The sequence below is a fragment of the Mastigoproctus giganteus genome, chromosome 8 (assembly GCF_048544385.1).
Source record: "Mastigoproctus giganteus isolate SK-2022 chromosome 8, ASM4854438v1, whole genome shotgun sequence".
NCBI classification, from domain to species: domain Eukaryota; kingdom Metazoa; phylum Arthropoda; class Arachnida; order Uropygi; family Thelyphonidae; genus Mastigoproctus; species Mastigoproctus giganteus.
Genome location: NC_143582.1, coordinates 214,656,592 through 214,681,028, shown reverse-complemented (window position 1 = coordinate 214,681,028; position 24,437 = coordinate 214,656,592). Strand labels below are relative to the sequence as shown.

General features: G+C 38.9%; 1 protein-coding gene across 1 annotated transcript in view; it reads left to right on the top strand.

Annotated features, from left to right (window-relative positions):
* LOC150082261 (spermatogenesis-associated serine-rich protein 2) overlaps positions 1–24,437 on the top strand; it is a 269,773-nt gene that overhangs the window by 29,780 nt on the left and 215,556 nt on the right. The gene's annotated exons all lie outside the window — the stretch shown is intronic.

The window sequence follows — 24,437 nt, the reverse complement described above, 5'->3', positions numbered from 1 at the left end:
ACTCTGCTTTCTCCAGTCCAACTTTCCTAACAGTGAGGTTATTTTCATTGGTGATTTTAATGTTCACAATTCCACCTGGCCTCAGTTTTCTAATCACACAGACACAGCTGGTCGAGATGCTGAGGCTTTTGCAATTACACGCTTGATCTTTTTCTCACAAACAACCCTTCTAAGTACACTGTTGAAGTGATTGGTCCTTTAGGCACCTCAGATCACAACTTGGTGATTGTCTCTTCCTGAATGGAGGCTTTATCTCTTGGCTATTCCCAACCTCTTGTTGTTTGGCATTACAAGAATCCAAAATGGGATGACCTGTGAGATTTCTTTTCATTGGTCGGACTACTGTTTCAAAACTTCTGATGTCAATGTTTGCTCAGATCGTGTCAGTGAAATTATCCTTGTAGGAAATGGAATCCTTTATCCCACACCCCACTTTAAAATCTCGTCCGTTATCTAAACCTAGGTTTCCCAATAAATGTGTTGAGGCCGTTCAGGAGAAGAATGTTGCATATCATAATTGACTTGTTTCCAATTCTTCAGTTTCATTTTCTGCCTACAGCAAAGCTCACAACAATTCTAAAGCAGTTATTAATCAGTTCAAACTAAATTTTGAACATGCTAAGAGTAGAAAACTTGCTTCTTGCCCTAATGGTAGCCGAGCATTCTGGTCTCTTGCCAAAGCTATTGGCTGCAACTTTTGCCCATCTCTTCTCACACCTTTGTCAAAACCAGATGGTTCTTTTCTCACTTCGGCTGACCTACTAGCATCCCATTATTCTTCCTACTCATGTATTAATGATCTTGATAAAACACCTCCCACAATTTCTAACGTGCTCCTGTGGTCTTCCGTCAAAAGGATGTCAGAAGGATTTTGACGAATCTTGATGCTAAGAAAGCTCCATGTCCTGATGGTATTTCTCCATTTGTTCTCAAAACTTGTGCTCCCAAACTGACTCCTGTTCTTTGTTGCCTTTTTTCACTTTCTTATTCCAAAGGTGTCTTTCCTTCTGCTGGAAATTTGCTCATATCCAGCCAGTTCCTAAAAAGGATGACAAATCCCTCCCATCCAATTATCATCCTATTGCAATTATTTCTACTCTTTCTAAAGTAATGGAGAAATCAATTAACCGCCAACCCTTAAACTATCTAGAAACCTTCCGTCTGATCAATGATCGCCAGTATGGATTTTGTCAGTGTCAATCCACTGGTGAAATTCTGGCCTATGTTACCCATTTATAGACAAATTGATGGAAAAGTTTGGTGAAACACAAGCTGTTTCTCTTGACATCTCAAAGGCTGTCGATTGTGTTTGGCATAAAGGTCTTCTAAATAAGCTTCCATCTTATGGTTTGCCAACTATTTTTTGTAATTGGTTATCCAGTTTTCTCTCTGATCGCTCACTGAGGGTGATGGTAGATGGCTCTCTGTCTTCTAAGTTCCCCACTAATGCTGGTGGCCCCCAAGGTTCAGTTCTTTCCCCCACTCTTTTTGTCTTCTTTATATTAATGACCTTCTTCCATTGACTGGAAATCCTATCCATAGCAATGTGTGGAATGCAATGTGCTGATGACAGCACATTGCATTCCACTTTCCGTTTTGAGAAACCTTGCCCTGCTCAATCAGCTTCAACTTCTCGAATATCCACCACCAATTCCTTAAATGCCGACCTCCAGGTAATTCTCCAGTGGGGCAAAGACAACTTAGTTGATTTCAATCCTTCTAAAACTTCGTCTTGTCTTATATCTTGCAAAAAGGATTCTTCTGTACCTATGCTTATCTTTGGTGACACTACAATTTCTTGCAAAAATGATATCTCGTTTGGGGATTACCCTGACTTCTAATCTTTCTTGGCACAAGCACAAATATTGCTTCCTCTGCATCTAAAAAACTTGTTTTTCTCTTTTGCTCTCGGTATTACTTTTCTTCCAAACAGCTGTTCACTCTGTACAAATTGTGAATCTGCCCTACCATGCAATGTTGTTTCCACATCTGGGGTGGCGCCTCCGTAGCCAGGTGGGCAGGAGCAGCAGTGCGTAGCACACGCTTCTTGATTAGACCGGGGTTTGAGCCCGTGACCACCAAATACGGAGGATGTGGAAAGGTCAGGGAATGACCACCGCATATCCCTGGAGCAATATGGCCTTAGTTGCTAATGCTCCTAAAAACCAAATAACAAACAAACAAACATCTGGGGTGGTGCCCCCAAAACCTCTCTCAGGCTTCTAGATTCCATTCAAAAGAGGGCAGTTAGATTAATTAATGACTCATCCTAACAGTCTCTCCACTCTGTCTGATAAACGTACTGTTTCTGCCTTTTCTATAGATACTTCCATGGGCACAGTTCTTCTGAATTGGCTTCTATAATTCCCCCCTCTCTCTTTCAAAACAGTCTGAACATGCCCGCAACCAGACAAAAAATCCATTTACTGTCCAACTTCAAACTCACAGAACCAACTTTTCATCTTCCTTGTTTATTCATTCAACTGCTGTTTTCTGGAACAACCTTCCTTCATATGTCTTTCCTGAAAATTAGTCTGCAGAAGTTAAGTCTAATGTCAACAAATACCTTCCCTCGTCTTCTGAACCTCCAGACCAAGCAAGGTACTAAGTACAATAGGTTCTAATACCTCATTTGTGGTTTTCATAAAAAAAAAAGAAAAATTTCACAGGTCATCCCATTTGTCATTCTTGTAATGACAAACAGCGCGAGGTTGGGAATAGCCATGAGATAAAGGCTTCATTTGAGAAGAGACAATCACCAAGTTGTGATCTGAGGTGCCTAAAGGGCCACTCACTTCGACCGTGTACTTAGAAGGATTGTTTGTGAGAAAAAAAATCAAGCGTGTTGGCTGTATGGTTAGGATTGTCTGGTATTCTTGTAGGTAAATGAACAATTTGTGCAATGTCATTAGTAATTGTAAAAGCCTCAGCATTTCGACCAGCTGGGTCGGTGTGATTTGAAAACGGAAGCCAGCTGGAGTTATGAACATTAAAATCACCAAGGAAAATTACCTCACTGTTAGGAAAGTTGAACTGGAGAAAGTCAAGTTGCAAATTGAGGAAGTCGAAGAGCTCCAAGTGATTAATGGAGTTCGGATAACAGTAAGTGATTCGGATAACAGTAGAGACAAGAGATGAGTTTGACCCAAAGAAGTAAAGAGATTTTAAGCCAGAGAAGATCGAAAAGAGGAGATTTCAAATTACCAAGTCTCTGACAGGGAATATCGGAACAAACATATGCACAAGAACCACCTTTAAGGTGAAAGGAATAATTTGGGCAACTAAGATGAGCAGTTGAATCAACCGATAACTGAGATTCTGTCAGAAAAAGTAGATGGGGTTTGGCAGACTGCAAGTGGAAATGGACATTAGAATTGAGACCACATATATTTGTGAAATGAATTAGGAAGTGTTTGGGAGGTTTAGATCTTTTCGCAGATAAGTTTACTCTATTAGTTTGACAATTCATGATGTATTCAAGAGTAAGAAATAGTGAGGGGGGGGGACATTGTGTGAAGTAATGAAATTTTTGGATATGGCATACACATTAGCATTAGTAGAGGCATACAATGCAAGAAACCAAGCTTATGCAGTATTAGCCAATATAAAAAAAAAAAAAAAAAACCCTCCCATTTCACCTCTCCGTTTGTTCCAAAAGCCTGTCGAGTAGGGCCTTAAATTTATTTATACTATTAGTTTCCACAACAAAAGTTGGAAGCCTGTTCCACCAATCAACTACCCGCTGGCTAAAGGCAAATTTCAACTCATCAATTCTATAACTATCTTTTCTATTTGGAACTGTGTCCTGTCAGGTTCTTAGTCTGAGAGAGAGGAAGAATCCCATCAGCATTCTGTTTGCTCAACTCATTGAGCAAACAGAATGGCAAGTTGCTGCAATGAATAAAAGGATGGTTGAATAGGAGAAGGAAGAGTGGTAATAAACGGACAGTGTCCTTTGTGGACTAATGTTATTAGTGGAATACCCCAGGGTATTCCACTAATAACATTCGGTGTTGGGCCCATTGTTGTTTTGTATATTTTTCAGTGATATTGAAGAAAGTATCAGGCTTAATGTTGAAGTTTTCAGATGATACATACAATGGCAGAGTTGTTAATGGCACTAATGACAGTATGCTACTGCAACAGGGTCTAGAAAAGTTCGGCAGATGGGCTGAAGTGGCAACTGAACTTAACATTGGCAAATGCAAAGTACTGCATATGGGTAGCAGTAACTCCAGAGAAATGTACCAACTATGTGGTGTTACACTCAGGATAGTGGAGAATGTAAGAGACCTTGGGGTAATTGCGAAGTCAGATATGAAGTTTTCCGAGCAGTGCAGATGGGCTGCCAGAATAGATCATGGGGTCTTGTCAATTATATACAGGAATTTTGCGCACAGGGATAAGGAGGTCATTATTCTCTTGTATAAGGCAATGGCCAGACCACGCCTTGAGTACTGCATACAGGTCTGGAAGCCTCATTTTGGGAAGGATGTAGAGTTGCTAGAACGAGTACAGAGAAAGGCAACAAGACCGGGGAAGAGAACAAAGGGGTGCTCTTACGAAGAAAGGCTTTAGTTCTGTAAATTGCAGCATCTGGAGACTAGGCACCTGTGAGGTGATCTGATTGAGGTGTATAAGGCCTTGAATGGGTTGAGCACACTGAATTCTGATGTGATTCTTCCTCTTGCTCAGATTACAACCTGAGAGGGCATAAACTCAAATTGAAGAAAAGACAGTTGTAGAATAGATGTGCAGAAATTTGCCTTTAGGCAGCGGGTAGTTGATTGCTGAAACAACCTTCCAACCGTCATTGTGGATGTTCATGGCTTAAATAAATACAAGAAAGAAGTGGACAAATGTTTGGAACTAATGGGTGGGTAAAATGGGAAGTTTTTTTGGATGCTTCTGTATAAGCTTGCTTTCTTCCATCATATGCAAGAAAGCTAATGGAAGTAGGTGTGTGCTTTAGACCAAATGACTGTAAAGACTATACTAAACAACTATACACAAAAATAGAGTGAGCCAGTGAATCACAATTTCTTATGTAGGATTTTAATGAATGTGTCATTGAATAACTTTCCAGAGATCAATTGGAACTCATTTTGGTTGGTCACTAGTAGATTTGTTGAAAGACGGTTTTCTGTGCCAACATATTATAGAGGTATACTTGATCTGGTTATCACTAGTGATTCATCATGCATTAGTTGAGGCATGTGATGCAAGGAAGCAAGCTTATACAGCATCAGCCAAAAAAAAAACCTTCCTATTTTGCCTATCTGGTTACTCCAAATGTTTGTCTAGTTCAGCCTTAAATTTATTTAAGCTATCAACTTCCACAAGAACAGATGGAAGTCTGTTCCAGCAATCTACTACCTGCTGGCTAAAGGCAAACTTCTGCACATCTATTCTACAACTGTAGAATAGATGTGTGGAATCCTCAATTTGAATTTATGCCCCTTCAGGTTCTTAGTCTGAGAAAGCAGAAGTATCCCATCAGCATTGAGCCTGCTCAAACCATTCAAAGCCATATACACCTCAGTCAGATCACCCCGCAGGTGTCTAGTCTCCAGATGCTGCAACTTGCAGAACTTAAGTCTTTCTTTGTAAGCACACCTCTTTGTTCCTCTCACCAATCTTGTTGCCCTTCTCTGTACTCATTCTAGCAACTCTACATTCTTCCTTTGAATGCTTCCCATTTTGAATTTGCTATTGGTAACATCATCAGTTGGTCTCGCTGTATAAAATTTAAATACTGTCTCAGACCATCGTAGTCGCCTTTATGAAAGCAAAAACCCCTCCCTTTACCCCTGATGGTAGTTACCTCTTTGAGTAAATCCCACTTCAGCACACTGTGATCACTGCCACCTAGTGGTTCCTTTATCCTCAGATTCTTAATGCATGAAGAATCACTACTGATGATCAGATCAAGAGTATTATTCCCTCTAGTTGCCTCCCGAACCTGCTGATGTAGAAAACAATCATCCAATAAATCCACAAAAGCCTTGCTAGTGTGTGAGTGCCCAACCCATAAATTCCAGTCAGTATCTGGGAAATTAAAATCCCCCATTATAAGACACTAATATTCTGGCCCACTCTATTTCTCTGCACAATTGCTCATTATACTCATCAGATTCATTAGGCCTATAACACACACACCTACTCATTTTTCCTTTCCCAGTGCTTATGTCACACCAGACTGACTCGACACTGCACTGTCCAGCGATGTCGACTGGCTTCACTTCCTTGGATTTTGTGTTTCTTAACCAATAGCATAATCCCTCCTCCCTTTCTATCCTGTCTATCCTTTCTGTACACATTGTACTCCCCAAATTCCAGTTCTGCATTCCTTATATCTGTGTGACACCACGTCTCTGATATCCCAACAATATCTGCCTTTGATGTTTTGAGCAATACCTCAAATTCATTTACCAAACTCCTAGCATTTGTGTATATGCAAGTATACATGCACCTGTTCCTATTCTTAGCTACCCTAACACAACCCATGTGTTTACTTGTACCGCAATGACTCCCAGCAGTCTCTGAAATGTCCTGCATCTTGTTTTCCAGGCTGCTGCTCATTCCAGTAGAAGCAGTGCAAGAATCACTTTCACCTCTGCCAGTGGCTACTGTTAATCTATTAATCTTTGTATCTCCCCAAGCTAGCAGTTTTCCGACCCATCTAACACTGCCTCGATAGAATCAGCAAATATTCTTGCACATTTTCTATTTAAGTGTATCCCATCTCTGTAGAAGCAGTCTCTCCTGTTAACAAGTACAGACCAGGCTGAAAAAAATTCTACCCCTTGAGCCTTGCAGAATCTTTCTATGGCCAAATTGATCGACAAGGCTCTCATCATATACTCCCTCCTATTGTGTCTTGGCAGAATTGCAGACACTTTCAAATTCAACCCTAATTCACAGCTTTTTTTCAACATTGAGTTTACATTTGGCAAGAATTTCCAGGTGATTTCACTCTTTGTAGAGTTAGACCACCTATTCTGCCACTTCTGCTGCAGGTGGTTACGTAGCCGTTGCTTCTCTTCCTTACATTCATTAGTCAGGTTGGTTGTGTAGTTGAGGATGATATGTAATAACAAGCAGAATGGACCACTGAATGGCATCTAGTATTTTCTGAATGGACCACTGAATAGTATCTAGTATTTCCTGTTGGACCCATAACAGCTTTGGTGAACCAGATTCCTCAGGTATATGTGACAGTAGGTAATAAAAATAGCCTTATATATTCTATGAGAATAACAAGGTGTTCTTTGCTTAAGGCTCCAGTCCCAGCGTGAGACCCCGGCAACCAGAGCAGCATAGTTCTGGATTTTGGTTAAAAGGTATTTCAGATGTGGCTGGAATGTGAGCCTAATACCAAGCATTACTCCAAGGTACTTGATTTGCATTGACAATTTAATGGTCTTTCCATCTATTTTTATTTGGGGTGGTCTTCCTGTATTTAGTTTGCCTTTCAAGAGTATAGAGTTAGTTTTGGTTGGAGATATTTGAAGGTTATTCTCTTTTTCCCAGTTTTTGAGAATGCAAAGGGTCTCAAGGCTGGCCATGGAGTCAGCAGACACCGTTTATGATAAGCTCATCAGCATATGCTTGAGATTTGACCTCTCCCAGATCAATGTTGAGGAAGTCATCCAAAACAATATTCCATAATAAAGGTTCCAGGATTGAATGCTGCAGGCAGCCGTGAAAGATGTTTCTGGAGACTTTGTGATATGGAGCATTAACTGCAACGGTTCTGTTGGATAGATATGATTTGATGGTCTCAAAGATTTTAGGAATGGAAGCTCTGCCAAGGATGCTCTGCCACCAAAGTGAGTTGAACACCCTAGCGAAGTCGATAGCAATAATCAAGAAGTACTTCTGGTCTGTGACAGCACCCACTATGTGAAGTTTCTGTAAGGCATCAACTGTGGAGGAACCATGTCTAAACCCATATTGTTTTGGTGAAGGCAAGTTGGCATTTTCATAGTGATGTAAAATTCTTTTGTGGTATAAATTATGGCATTAGGGATAAGTTAGTACTATGGACAAAGGGATGGTTAAGTGGGGACAAAGGTGGTTATAAATGGCCACTGCTTTTCATGTGCTAATGTAATGAGTGGAAGTTTCACCAGGGTTGGTGTTGGGTTCTGTGTTATATTTATTAATAATATTGATGTAGGTATTTCAGTTTTATGTCTAAGTTTTGCTGACAATACAAAGGTGGGCACAGTGGTTAATAATAGCAATCAGGGTACATTGCTTCAACTGGATAAACAAAGTAGATTGGCTGGAAAATGGCAATTGAGGGTTATTTTGTGTAAATGCAGGGTTTTGCATTTAGGTGAAACAAAACTATAAAGTACTGAAGTATGGAAAAGATCTTGGGGTAATTGTATAGTCTGATGTGAAATTCTCTGTGCAGTGCAAACAGACTCCTAGAACAGTTCATGGGGTTCTGTCAGTTATATACAGAAATTTACCAGCAGGAACAAAAAGTTGATCATTCCATTGTATATGGCAAGGCAATGGTTAGGCTGCATCTGGAATACTGCATACAGGTTTGGAAATCTCATTTTAGGGCAAACAATAGATCTGTTGGAAAGGGTGCAGACAAGCACAACAAGATTAGGCAAGACACAAATGGATATTCTTATTAATAAAGACTGGGATCTGATAAACTGCAGTCTCTGGAAACCAGGCTTTGTGTGGTGACACTAATTGAAGTGTGTATGGCTTTAAGTAGATTACATAAATTAATGCTATTGACATCATTACCTTTTATCAACTGACACACAAAGGTGCAGAAATTTAAATAGGAAAAGGATGGTTGAGAATAATTGTGTGGAAATTCTTATTCAACCAAAGAATAATCAATTTCTGGAATAAACTTCCAAAATGTAATAGTAGTAGTAGTGGCAGCAAATGATGCAAGAAAGCAAGCTTATATAGCATCAGCAAAAAAAAAAACCCTCACGCTTTTCCCATCCATACCTTCCAAGAATTTGTCTAGTTCTTCCATGAATTTGTTCAAACCATCCACTGCCACAACAAATTGGACACCTGTTCTAACAATCAACCACTTGCTGGCTGAAGGCAAACTTCCACACATCTATCTTGCAACTATCCTTCCTCATGTGTATAGTCTTAGCAAGAGGAAGAATGCCATTCACATTTGGCTTACTCAGTTCATTCAAGGCCTTGAACACCTCAATCAGATCACCCTGCAGGTGCCTAGTCTCCAGAACCTGCAGTTTTCAGAACTCAAGCCTTTCTACCTAAGAGCACCCTTTTGTTCCCTTCACCAATCTAGTTGCTCTTCTCTGCACCCATTCCACCAGATCTACATCCTTCCTAAAATGAGGCCTCCAGACTTGTGTATACAGTACTCAAAATCTGGCCTAACCATGGCCTTGTACAAAGGGATGATCACCTCCTTATCCCTTCTAGCAAAGTTTCTGTATCTATCACTGACAAAACACCATCAGCTGTCCTGGCAGCATGTCTACACTGCTCAGAGAATTTCATGTCTGACTGCACAATCCACCAAGTCTTTCATTCTTCACTACACTGAGTGTAGTACCACACAGTAGATAAGTTACTTTGTGGTTAGTGATACTCACATGGAGTAGCTTGCATTTTGTCAATTTTAAACTTTAACTGCCATTTCTCAGCCCATCGGTCCAATTTTCCTAGATTTTGTATTAGCTCACACTAACTGTTGTTCACCACTCTGCCACCCTTTGTAAAAGGTAAAGTGCAGCCATTATCAACCCACTGCAGGATGGAAGCCTCCTCAACAATTCATGCCGAGGGAAATGGACCATAATCTGTCACGCTGGTCCAGTCTGGGTTGGCAGATTGACTGTATTCAGCAGTCAGTGGGTTGAACCCCGGTCTACTCAAAGAGCGTGTGCTACTGCACTCCTGCTCCTGACCACTCGGCTATGGAGGGATATCTGCAAACTTAGACATTGAGCCAGATATACCTTGATCAATATCAATGATAAATATTGAATAAAAAAAAACAGTGGACCCAGCACTGAATCCTGGGGAAACCCCACTAATAACATGTCTACAAAGATCAGTACCCATCGATAACCACGCTCTTGTCTTCTTCCACTTAACCATCACTTTATCTATAGCAGTAACTTGATCTTAATGCCACATTGTTCCAGTTTGTATAGCAGTCTTTTGTGTGTGCTATAGTATCAAAAGCCTTCCTAAATTCCAATGTGTATGATGTCAAAATTATTTTTTGCATCCAGTTCCTTAGTCACTTGCATCATCATAACATATCAGATTGGTTAGCCAAGACCACCCCTTGACAGTTACTATGCTGTGATTATAGTATAGTTGAATGTTTGTCCAGATGATCCTGCATTATAACTTTAATCAGCGAGTCCATTATTTTCCTTGGAACAGATGTCAAGCTAACAGGTGTGTAATTACTCGCATCACATGTTGATCCCCTTTTTGAATTGGAGATATATTTGCACATCTCCAGTCTGTCGGGACATCCTCTGAATCCAAGGATGCTCTCTTAATTATGGCTAAACTCTTTTGCTGCTATCTCTCTTTTAATATGATTGGATAGATTCTATCCACCCCAGTAGGCTGTTTTTATGTTCAGCTTCAACAATTTCCCTTCCACCTTCCTTTCAGTTTTCACAAAATCATTTAGCTTCCCATTGGAGTTTTATAAACTCTTCCCTTAAAGAATTCCTCGTGTGATTGCAGCCGAAGAGGTTGAAGAAATGTACACTGAAATTGGGTCTTCTAGATGAGCAGAAAACCCACTACACTATCATTATGGGGGAACTTCAATGCTAAGGTTGGAAAGGGACAAAACAGCACAGAAAGGGGAACTATAGGAAATTTTGGAATTGGTGAAAGACTTATGGAATTTGCAGAATCTCGAGGAATTGTCTGTAATGAACACTTTTTTTTTTTTTTCAAGAAAAGAGTGAACAGAAGGTAGACATGGAAGAGCCTAAATGGATTAACAACTAATGAAATCAACTTCATCCTCACCAACAGAAGATATATTGTGAATAATGTTACCATCCTGAACAAGGTAAATGTTGGAAGTGATCACAGAATGGCAAGATGCACACTTGATATAGATGTAAGAAAAGAAAGGAAAAAACTGACTCGAGTAAATAATACAAAGTTTGAGCTTCTACAGACTGCTCAGGACCTAGATATTGATGAGGAATATTCAACTTTCTGAAAGTGATAAAAGCCCAAGAAGCTTTGGATTTCTTTTTACCCTACAGGTAAAAAGAAATCCAAAGAAGAAAAAATTAGTGAAGAAACACTAGTCATGATGAACCGAAGATGACAAATGAAGAGAAAGATAAACACTGACAAGAAGAAAATTGAGTATATTGAGTTATGCAAAGCCATTAAAGAGAGCCACAAAGTAACTTAGAGAGGACATAAGAAGAAGAGAAGACATAAGAAGGAAAACAAAGGACTTAAACCAGCAGCCATGAGCAGTAATCCAGAAAGACAAATGATACTAAAACTGAAGAATAGCAATGGTGTGCTTATAAATAGCAGAGAAGGCATAATTCAAATAGCAGAAGACTACTATAGGGAATTATACAAGGAACGAGGGAATGATGCCAGCAGTGGGGAAGATGGATCACAAAATTGTAACACATACGACATACCTGATATCCTTCCTGATGAGGTAGAACATACGTTGAAGAAAATAAAGAATCAGAAAGCTCCAGGGGAAGATGAAGTTACTGTAGAGTTATTTAAATGGGAAGAAGAGACATGACACAAACTGGCAAGACCTGTCACAAATTGCATTAGGAAAGGTGTGATGACTAAGGGGTGGAATAATGCAATCATAGTTTTGTTGCAGAAGAAAGGAGATAAATCAGAAATTGGAAATTATAGACCAATTAAATTGTTATCCCACATCTACAAGTTGTTCACAAGGGTCATTACTAATAGATTAGAAAGAATACTTGATGAGAATGAACCGAAAGAGCAAGCTGGCTTTAGGACAGGATTCTCAACTATGGATCACCTTCACGTAATATCACAGCTAATGAGAAAGCAAATGAATATAAAACACCATTATGCCTGGCATTTGTGGGTTATGAAAGGGCATTTGACTCCATACAGTATAAGGCAGTGTGTTTCGGGCACTGGAAAGACAAGGCATAGATACTCCACATATTATGATTTTGAAGAAAATATAAGAAAACGCTACCTCCTTTATTAGACTAAACAAAGACAGTAATAAATTTAAAATTGAAGTGAGTTTTTATTATTATTATTATTATTATTAGCCATATAGTGCAAGGAAGCCTGAGGCTTATGCTGCACCAGCCAAAAAAAATTCCCAAGTTACCCTAGTGTGTGTGTGTGTGTGTGTCAGAAGTAGAAAGGAATCACCAAGGAAGAATGATGATTTCCAGCTGAGGACCCTGAGTGTGCCAAACCGATACTCACCAGATGTGAGCCCCTGAGTTCGACAAGGAGACACAATATCTCCGAAGTTGTTTACTGCTGCCCTTGAGGAAGCTTTCAGAAGATTAGACTGGTAGCAGAAAGGAGTCAATGTGAATGGAGATCACCTAAACCATTTAAGATTTGTAGATGACATTGTGATCATAAGCCACAATCCCAAAGAATTAGAGGAAAATCTTAATCAGTTATGCACAGTTAGTAAGGATTTTGGATTAAAGATGAATATGGCTAAAACAAAGGTAATGATGAACAAGTATTCCACAGAAAGGGATATAATGATTGAAGGAGCAGGAATTGAAAAGTTGGAGTCATATACTTATCTGGGACAAGTTATTAGCTGTAATAATGATAAATGGCTGAAAGTCAAGAGAAGAATAAATTTTGGATGGATAGTTCAGGAAATATAGTCACATACTAAGGAGCAATATCCCAATTTGTCTGAAATGTAAAATAATGAACCAATGTATACTCCCCACCATGACCTATGGAAGTGAAACTTGGGCACTCAAAAGAATGGAAGAGAAGCTGAGACGTACACGGCAAAGAATGAAACGAATTATATTGGGAATCAGACTGTTAGATAAGAAAAGAAACACATGATTAGGCAGCAAACTCAAGTAAAGGACATTCTTATCAAAACTAAAGAACTAAAATGGTCTTGGGCAGAACACACAGCTCGTAGACATGATGACATATGGACTAAGAAAATAACAGAATGGTACCCAAGAGGAGCTGGAAGACAACGAAATTCATGAGTTTGTGGGTAGTAAATGGATGGCTATTGCACAAAACAGGAGGAACTGGAAAGTTGCTGGAGAGGCGATCATCCTGCAGTGGATTGAAAATGGCTGATGATGATTGCAGATGCAAAATACCTATTCAATTTGTCAGCAACCTGAGCAGGATCGTCAATGGTTTACTGATGATGATCCTGCTGACAGTGGTCCAGTGTGATTCAATCCTTTTTTTCTGCTGTTAATATAAGCATAGAAGTTTTTGCTGCTTTTCTTTGCCAGACTTCTCTGTAATCTGCCTTTGCTTGCCTAACCTTCTTTGTAACTTGATTACAGACTAATTTATATTTACCATAGGCTTCCGAATCATCTGATAGTTTATATGCATCCCATGCACTTTTCTTCTTTGCCACTTGTCTCAACAGTTCATCTGCCATTCATTTAAGCCTAAACCTTGAAGAGTATTTCTTCTTTGGTTTTAAAAAATTACCACAGGGGCTCATATCTGGTGAGTGTGGGCTTGGAAAACCCAGGGTCCATGAGCTGGATATTATCATTCTGTTTTCTTGGTGATTTCCTTCTAATTTTGACTCTCTCTCTCTCTCTCTCTCAGGGTAACATGCGATATATATTTTTTTTTTTTTTGACTGGTGCAGCATAAGCCTCAGGCTTCCTTGCACTTTATGACTAATAATAAAATAAAGTCTAGTAGCTTCTATGATTACTTCCACAAATGCTTCCTGTTTAGAATTTTCTGTTGGGAAATCATCAGTTGGTCCCAGTGCATAGAATTTAAAAACTGTGCCAGATCCCTGAGTCACCTTTACGCAAGCAAAAGCTTTTCCTCTTTACCCTGAACTGTAGTTTGTCTTTAATTAAATTCCATATTAGTACACTGTTATCACTGCACCCAGTGGGTCTTTTACCTGCAGATTCTTAATGCATGTAGAATCACTGCCGATAACCAGATCAAGAGTATTGCTTCATCTTGTTGCCTGTCTAACATGCTGCCACAGAAAACAGTTATCCAAGAAATCTACAAGTCTTGCTAGTATGTGAGAGACCAACCCACAGATTCCAGTCAACATCTGAAAAGTTAATATCAATATAAGACATACTGATTTACTCGCCTACTCTAGTTCTCTGTATATCTGTTTGGAATACTTATCACAGTCATTAGGCCTTTGACATATTGATACACTCAATTTTGTTTTCCCAGTGCTTATATCACACCAAACTGACTCAGCATTGCACTAGTCACCCGTGTCAACTGGATGTATTACCTTAGATTTATTATGCTTCTTAACTAAGGGCATCTCTTCTCCACCACTCCTCCTGTCTGTCCTTCCTGTATAATTTGTACTCCCCATATTCAAATTGACTATCACTTATGTCTGACTAACACCATGTCTCTGCTGTCCCCACAATATTTGCATTTGATGCTTAATCTGCCCTTCATATTCATAAAGTTTATTTATAATGCTCCTGGCATTAGTGTACATGCAAATGTTTTTACTCTTAGTTACTCTTACACAGCCCATATATTCAATTTTTCCTTGACAACCCACAGCAAGACCTGAAATCCCCGAATCCTTGCTTTTCAGGCTTCTGCATTTTCCAGTTGAAGCAGTGCAAGAATCACCTTTACCTGTGGCTTTGGTTAATCTATTAGTCTGTGTATCCCCCCCAAGGTAATTGTTTTCCGACCCACCTATCACTGGCTCAATAGTATCAGCAAATATTCTTGCACCCCTTCTATTTAAGTGTATCTCAACCTGTAAAAACAGTCTCCTGTTAACAAGCACAGATGCTGAGAATAATTCTACACCATAAGCTTTGTAAATTCTCTCCAGGACTGAATTGATTGACACGGCTCTCAACATGTTCACCTGTTATGTCTGGGCAAAATTGTAGACACTTTCAAATTCAATCTTAAATTGACTTTTTTCAAAAATTGCTCTGTACTTGTTCAGTAATCCTTCTGATCTCCTGCTGTTAATCTTAATGTTATGGAGGTGTGTGGTAATGAGTTTAAGAAAGGTTTGGGGAAATTAAATTTTTTTTCTTTTTTTTTTTTTTTTTTTTCTTGGAACTGTACAAGTCTTACTTCCCTGAGTCTAAAAATCTCTAAAATTTTCATTCTCTTTTAATGCAGGTACAAAATATTTGGTTCGTCAGCAAACTGCAGGGCCATCCATCACATCCGGTTGACAAGTGTAATTTATCCCCTTACTTCTAGTGTTAACATGTGTGAGAATTACTTGCCACTTTTCTTTGCACTTTAGCCAGGAGTTCTCAGATTTGCCTTAGCTTTCCTAACTCCATGATTACATACTAGTTTGTACTTACAGTAGAACCCTGCTAATCCAGACTTTCTGTTAATCTGGAGTGGATTTTCAGTCGGGAAAAATTCTAACTATCGAAAAAAAAAAAAAAAAAATTTCGGTTTGCTGGCATTTGAGAAGGGGTTTAAAATTAAAACAATAAAAAAGATACTTTTATCGCCCTCATATTTTAATAAAATACACTTTTGCCCATTTTTGATGCATCGGCTATTCAAGCTAAGCAATCAATAACATAACAAAGAACACCGCATGCACAAATTGCAACCAACATGATATGCTCAAGTGAGAATGGAGTAACAAGTTACGAAACTTAAAAAAAAAATAGGAATGAAGAGAACATTCTGAAAATTTATTTATATTTTTGATATGATTTGATGATTTCATAGAAGGGGAAACACATTTCACCATAATAACGTAAAAACCCACAGAATTCCAGCTGTCAGGCATTATCCAAAATTCAATAAGATTGTGTTTACTATCAGTTTATAATTGATTGCACTAACAGAAAAGACTAATAAACAGGGGACTGTTAATTGTTTTATGGTTGTGACCTTCAGATATCTGACCGGGCCATGTGACTGGTCGGAGACAATCGTAGGGTAATCTTGAGTGCTGGTCTATTTAGTGACAACTGCGGCTAGCATTGTCCACGCGTACATGCGTTAATTTTGAAAGAGAGTTTCAAAATTAAAGCAAAAAAACATCGAGGACTATTTCAAGTAAACTTCTTGAAAATAGTTTTTTGTTTTGTGTTGTAATATTTTTTTTCCTTTTTTTTGTTTAATTTTGTGTAATATAATGTTCTACATTAAAACTTTATTGCTTTGTACAGATTTTGTTTACTCACCATGTTCTTTTACTTTTTATAATTTTTATTTTAAATTATTGTTTTATTAATTTAATATAAAAACCAATTTAGTTAAAATTTTATCATTTAGTAACTTTAAATAAAAGCTGGTACATTAAAGATAGCTTCTGGTTAATCCAGATTTTCACTAATCCGGACCGAGTGTGGTCCTGTCAAATCTGGATTAACAGCGTTTCTACTGTATTGTAGAAGTCTCTATCCTCTGACAATTTAATCATCCCATTCATTTGTATTCTCTGCTGCTAATCTTGTCAGTTGATCTAACATCCATTTTGGTCTAAACCTTGATGGTATTTATCGGTTGGCAAAAAATGCTTGGGGTCCTATGTGATTGCCATTCTGAACATTTCCCATTTGGGCTTTAGATTTTTTTTTTTTTAAGAACATTAGTTGGTGGTCCCACTGAAAAGTTTTAAGAAATATCAGGCCATTGTAATCACCTTTGCAAAAACAAAATCTATTCCTTTTACCCTTTACAGCAATTATTTCCCCGAATAAATTCTACATTAAATACACTGTAATCACTGCCATTTAAAGGTTCCTTTACTTGAAGATTCTTTGTTATTAAAAACTAGATCAAGTATATTGCTTTCTCTTGTTTTATTTCTCGCACGTTGGTGTAGAAACTGTCATCCAGCAAATCAAGAAATGTTTACTACTGAATGAACTGCTGACTAATGAGTTCCAATCAACTGGAACTTGACCTGGTTGTTCCCATAGTAGCAGAGCCTTTCTGGATGTATTCGATGACTGTTTTCTGCAACAATACGTTAGAATGGCAATGAGAGAAAGCAGAACTTGATTTGATTTGATTATCAGCAGTGACTCTCCATGCATTAAGAATTTCCAAATAAAGGATCCACTAGATAGCCCTGACTATAATTTATTGATGTGGAATTTACCTAAAGATATAACTACTTTCTAGAGCAAATGGAAAGGATCTTGCTTTCCATAAAGGTGACTATAATGATCGTAGACATTTTTTTTTAAATCTTTTTTTTTTTTTTTTGGACCAAATGATGATGTTACAACTGCAAATTGAAAATAGAAGGCATTCAAGGAAGTACTCATAGAAGCTACTAAGCTTTTCATACCGACTAAGAGATATTATTCAAAGTTTAGACCTAAATGGATGTCAGATGAACTGATAGGACTAGTGGCAAATAAGAAAAAAGCATGGGATGATGATAAATTATCAGTGGCCCAGAAACCTAAAGTGCAAACTAGTTTACATCCAAGCCACTATGGGGGGGGGGATAGGCAAACTAAGGCAGATAATGAGAAGTTTTTGGCTAAGAATGGAAAGAAAAGTAGCAAAAATTTATTTTATATTAACATTAGAAGGAAAAAGATAAACCAGATTGGCTCACTGTATATGAATGGCATAATTTATGATCCTGTTCAGATTTCTGACAAATTCAGTAAATAATTTGCATCAACATTCATGTTTGAAGAAGCTTTTAGGAATGTGACTAGTTTAAGTATACCAAACTATAATTGGGCAGCTAAATGATTTTGTGATAACCAAGAAGAAAGGGGAAGAGATTGTTGAAGCCAAAGCAAATAAGGCATCGGAGGCTGATAGAATAACATGAAATATTATACAAAAATTCTTCCAGCAGGGACAAATAGGTGATATTATCCCATTGTACACTGAGTGGACAGAAATCATGGGAATACCCACCTAGTAATAGGTAGGCCCACCTTTTGCCCGGATAAGGGCAGCCACACGGCGATGCATTGAGTCCACTAGTTGACGAAAACGTTCCACAGGTATTTCCATCCATCCATGCTTGCTGCACCACTGTCCATAATTCCATCACATTCCTGAGTGTAGGATCCAATGCTTGAACGGACCTTTCCACAGCATCCAAATGATGCTCCACAGTGTTCACGCCTGGTGAATAGGGAGGTCATTCCATGGTGGTAAAATCTGCGGAATGCTCTTCGAACCATGTTCTAGTCACCATGGTTCTGTGGGGAGGCGCATTGTCCTACTGGAACAGTCCATCCTGTGGGTGCACAATGACCACGAAGAGATGCAGATAGTCTGCAAGGATGGACACCTAACCTGGACCATTCAGAGATGCATCTAGACGTAACAGAGGTGCCAGTGTGTGCCAGTTGAACATGCCTCAGACCATTACCTACCATCCACCTGTCTAAACAGCTCCTTGTTGACATTACTGGTGCATGGCTTCATGCAGTTTCTGCCAGATACGCACCCTACCGTTCACTCCAAATAACTGGAAATGGGACTTACTGGACCAGGAGACCACCTCCAAGGTCCAGTGCTGACATTCTTTTGCTCAGTTGAGGCATAGTCCTGTGTCGTGGTGTTAGCAATGGGACTCTGGTGGGTTGGCTGCTCCCATAACCTATTGCAGCTAATGATTGCCTGATGGTTTCTGGCACATCTCTCTCATTGAAGTTAGCTGGGATTTGTGTCACTGTCGCTCTCTGGTCGGGTGAAACAATGCGAGACAAACATAGACAGCCATGCTCAGTCACCACCTTTCTCCACCCGTGGCACTGTCCACGATGAGATGTTATTCCGGAAATGGCGTATTCCCGATATACTCTTGATACTGCAAACGAGGATAGTGAAATTTCTGTACTACCTTCACAATAGAGGCACCCACTATCATAAAAGTCAGTGAACTCACAACATTTATCCATACCAACATTGAATTATTGCAGTGATTTTTAACCTTTTTGTTAATAACTGCATCCTTAAATAATTTATTTTGTGGCACCCAGCATGAATTGTTGAGGAGGCTTCCATCCTGCAGTGGGTTGATAATGGCTGCACTTTACCTTTTTTTTTTTTAAATAATTTATTTTATTTTGTGGCACCATTACTTGATTTTCTGCCTGTTAGATCCAGTTTTGTGTTGTGTGTGTGTATGATAATCCCATTATATAAGGCCATTGTTAGCTCAAACTTGGAATACTGTGTTTAAGTATGGAGACTGCACCTAAAGAAAGACATTGTTCTTCTTGAAAGGGTCCAAAGATGGGTAACCTGCCTGGTGAGATTGGCAGAAGGGCATCCATGTGAAGAAAGACTTCAAATATGTGGGTTGCAGAGTTTGGAAACTAGGCACCTTAGAGGAGACTTGATTGAGGTGTTTAAGGCTGAGAGGTATAAGCAAAATGAACAAGGATGAAATTTTCACGTTTATAAATGATTCTAGAACTAGGGACCATAATTTCAAGTTGCTAGGGGGGGTATTTAGACTGGATTGCAGGGAGTTTAAATTTTTCTTTTATTATTATTATTAATTTGCTTTTATTCTTATGATTTTATTTTATTATTATTATTTTTGGGCTAAGGTAAAGAAAGCCCACACGAGAAGCATGCAAAAGTTCGATGAAATTTACCGGTAAAAGTATTTGCTGTAACAGCATTTGTATTGGTGCTTACTCGGTAAACAGACGTTGGGTGTTATCGGTCTGGAGTACAAGTTGAATCCCACGGGAGCTTGAAACCCTCCTGAAGTGGAGGGGAGTAACCCGACTTTGTTCGTGATTCTAAAAAAAAAAAAAAAAAAGTCATATTGGATGTTCTGGCGTTGTAAAAAATGTTCGTAATGTAGTTTCACCAGTAAACTTTTTCGAAGTTTGCCGTGCTTCTTGTGTGGTCTTCCTTTGCCTATTTTTTTTAATTTGCAGTATAAGCCATAGGCTTTCTTGTGCCATGTGGCCAATACTAATATTAATGCCAATTATATTAAAAGGAGCAGCAGAAGAGGTAAGGAAACTTTTGGCCATAATTAGGAGAGCATTTTTCAGAGGTGGGACCTATGGAGTGGAGATATGAAAATGTCTCTGTTATTCACAGAGGGGATTAGAGGATCATCATCATCAGCCATTTTCAATCCGCTGCAGGTTGAAGGCCTCTCCAGCAACTTTCCAGTTCCTTCTCTTTTGTGCAATGGCCACTCATTTACTATCCACAAACTCATGAATTTCATCTATCCATCTCCGCCGTTGTCTTCCAGGTTTTCTTCTAGTTCCTCTTGGGCACCATTCTGTTATTTTCTTAGTCCATCTGTCAACATGTCTTCGAGCTGTGTGTCCTGCCCAAGACCATTTTAGTTTCGATGAGAATTTTTTTTTTTTTTTTTTTTGAGTTTGCTGCCTGATCCTTGTTTCTCTTCTTATCTAACAGTCTGATTCCCAATATAATTCGTTTCATTCTTTGCTGGGTAGTTCTCAGCTTCACCTCCATTCTTTTGGTGAGTGCTCAAGTTTCACTTCCATAAGTCATGGTGGGGAGTATATATTGGTTCATTATTTTACAGTTTCAGAGAAACTGGGATGTTGCTCCTCAGTATGTGTCTGTATTTCCTGAATTCTATCCATCCAAAATTTATTCTTCTCTTGACTTCCATCCATTTATCATTATTACAGCTAATGACTTGTCCCAGATAAGTATATGACTCTACCTTTTCAATTCCTGCTCCTTCAATCATTATATCCCTTTCTGTGGAATACTTGTTCATCATTACCTTTGTTTTAGCCATATTCATCTTTAGTCCAAAATCCTTACTAACTGTGCATAACTGATTAAGATTTTCCTCTAATTCTTTGGGATTGTGGCTTATGATCACAATGTCATCTGCAAATCATAAATGGTTTAGGTTATCTCCATTCACATTGATTCCTTTCTGCTACCAGTCTAATCATCTGAAAGCTTCAAGGGCAGCAGTAAACAATTTCGGAGATATTGTGTCTCCTTGTCGAACCTCTTTCTCAATTTTAAGTTTGCTACTATCTTTGTCTAGTCTAATAAAGAAGTTAGCGTTCTCATATTTTCTTCAAAATCATAATATATGGGGCATCTGTGCCTTGTCTTTCCAGTGCCTGAAACATTGCCTTAGGCTGTATGGAGTCAAATGCCTTTTCATAATCCACAAATTCTGGGCATAATGGTATTTTATATTCATTTGCTTTTTCCATTAGCTGTGATATTACAAAGGGTACTAGGAAAGTTTTGCAATATGACGCAACAATGAATCACAGGAAGCTGCTTGTTGCTGAATGTTGAGACATGTTCATACGTGCATAGTAGCCGCCACGCCAAGTCGATGGGCTCAGTTATTCATTAGTAGTGAGAGTGTAAAGTGCTTGCGATGGCATCGTGGTCACGAAATGAGATAAGGACAGTTTTGCGGTATAATTTCGTGCGTGGTTTAACCATAGACCAGTGCTTAGAAGGAATGACTCTTGCACTAGATGATGATTGTCCACATCGTACAACGATATTCAGGTGGTATAAAGAATTCCAAAGGGGAAATTTCACTCTGGAGGATTCTGAGAGGCCGGGAAGGCCACGAACGTCAGTTACGGAGGAAAACGTTACTGCTGTGAGGAAAATGCTTGACGAAAACAGGCGAGTGACCTACCAACAGATAGAGGATACTTTGGGCCTAAATGCACACCAGCAATTCGTTCTATTCTGCAAGATCATTTGCACGTGAAGAAACTTTGTTCTCTCTGGGTGCCGCATCAACTGACTGAAGAGCAGATGACATGACGTGTGACTTGGTGCCGGGAGATGTTAAAAAAGTTTGATAAGGGACAATCTCGGTATGTCAACAACATCGTGACAGGTGACGAGACTTGGCTGTACTATTACGATCTACCGACCAAGGCTCAAAACAAAGTTTGGGTCTTTGATGATGACGACACACCCGTAATTGTCAGAAAATCCCGATCTGTAAAGAAGAAAATGATAGCTGTATTTTTCAAATCGAGTGGAATTGTGGAACGTGTCGTTTTGGACACGCAGAAGACAGTCACAGCTAAGTGGTATACCGAACAATGCCTGCCTAAAGTCATTGGATCTATGAAGAACCTGCGGCCAAAGTCAAGAATGGACACCTGGTACCTCCATTACGATAATGCTGCAGCTCACCGGGCGAAAGCCTGCACCGAATATTTGACCACGACAGGACTGAAACTTCTCGAGCACCCTCCCTACAGTCCAGACCTTGCTCCCTGCGACTTTGCACTATTCCCGCATGTGAAAATGAAGCTAAAAGGGAGGCGGTTTTCCAGTGATGAGGACCTTCTACGGGCTTGGGACAACGAGTGTGCTTTACTCCCTAGTGAAACTTGGCAGAACTGGTTTAAAGATTGGTTTCGGAGGATGGAGAGGTGTATTGAATGTAGAGGAAATTACTTTGAAAAAATTAAATAAACAAAGCTGTATTGCAAAACTTTCCTAGTACCCTTTGTATACTACTGCAACAGAATCTAGAAAAGTTAGGCAGGTCGGCTGTGAGTGGCAACTGAAGATTAACGTTAACAAATTCAAAATACTGCATATGGTTAGAAGTAACCCCAGAGAAATGTAACAACTGTGTGGTGTTACACTCGGGGTAATGGAGAATGAAAATGATCTTGGGGGTAATTGTGCAGTTAGATATGAAGTTTTCTGAGCAGTGCAGACAGGTTGCTAGAGCAGATTATAGTGATTATCCCCTTGTATAAGGAATGGTCAGGTCACCTTGAGTACTGCGTACAGGTCTGAAGGCCTCATTTTAGGAAAGATGTGAGTTGTTAGAATGAGTACAGAGAAGGGGAACAAGATTGGTGAGGGGAACAAAGGGGTGCTCTTATGAAGGAAAGCTTAAGTTCTGCAAAATGTAGCATCTGGAGACCAGGCAATTGCAAGGGTGATCTTATTGAGGTGTATAAAGCCTTGAATGGATTGAGCAGGCTCAATACTGATGGGATTGTTCCTCTTGCTTAGATTACAAACCTGAGGGGGCATAAACTGAAATTGAGGAAAGACAGTTGTCGAGTAGATGTGCGGAAATTTGCCTTTAGCCAGCGGATAGTTGATTGCTGGAACAGACTTTTAGCTGTTGTTGTAGAAGTTGATAGCTTAAATAAATTCAAGGAAGAAGTGGACAAAATTTTGGAGTGAATAGATGGGTGAAATGGGAAGGTTTTTTCTTTTGCCTGATGCTGTATAAGCTTACTTTCTTGCATCATTTGCCTATGTTAATTTAATAAAAATTAAAATCCTGTTACAGATATTTGTACTACTCTCACTGTGAATTACTGGAAAAGAGCAAAGTCCTGCTTCAAATGAATGAGTGGAACCCCCCCCCCTTAAATTAACCAATTCATTTATGTGATGTGAGATTGAAAAATATCCGACTTGATATTCAGCAACATTCTGTTGAATGTGGGGGAGAGGAAACTTAACATTAATTATCAAATAAATATACATGAAGATATTTTACTGAAATTTTTTTTTGCTCTTAATACATAAGCTTGGTACACAGATGTTCTTAATTTTCTTATGTATACATCATTTGACTTTGCTTTTGTATTTGTGAATATTTTTTCAGACATGTCTTCTGAATAAGTATATATAGCAGTTGATTTTACTGTCTAACTATCCCATCACTGCCTTCATTCAGAATGAATTTTCATTGCCTTAACCATAAAAGTAAACTCATTTTTTTTAGATGCCTCCCACTGTGAAAAGGCATGTCATACTTTCTAGTGGGTGGCCAGTTACCAGTACTTAGCAAACTACCCATGTAAGCTCCACCCTATACCTAATATAATTAGTTTGCTGCTTCCTCTTTACTTTAAAAAAAAAAAGAGGTCATTTCCATTCCTCACCTAGAGGCAGTAGAAGGCCTAGCAACAGGCTTGATTGTGTGTGTACACAGTAAATCATGAAATAACCTGGCCCTCTTTCAAAGCATAAAGACACAATTTCACTAGTAACAACTAGCTTGCATTTGGTGTCTGTAGTAATAAACAATTTTTCCTAGTCCTATTATGTTAGCATTACTTGTCTCAAACAAGAGTTGAGACTTACAATTTTCTTGACAACAATAAAATAAGAGTTTGACTTTCACTGATTGCTGTAGATACAGATGTTTTGTATTGATTACAATCCTAATCCATCCATTAAAGTTATTTAAGAGATGTAGCAAGATAGTTAATAATGATAATAATCAGATT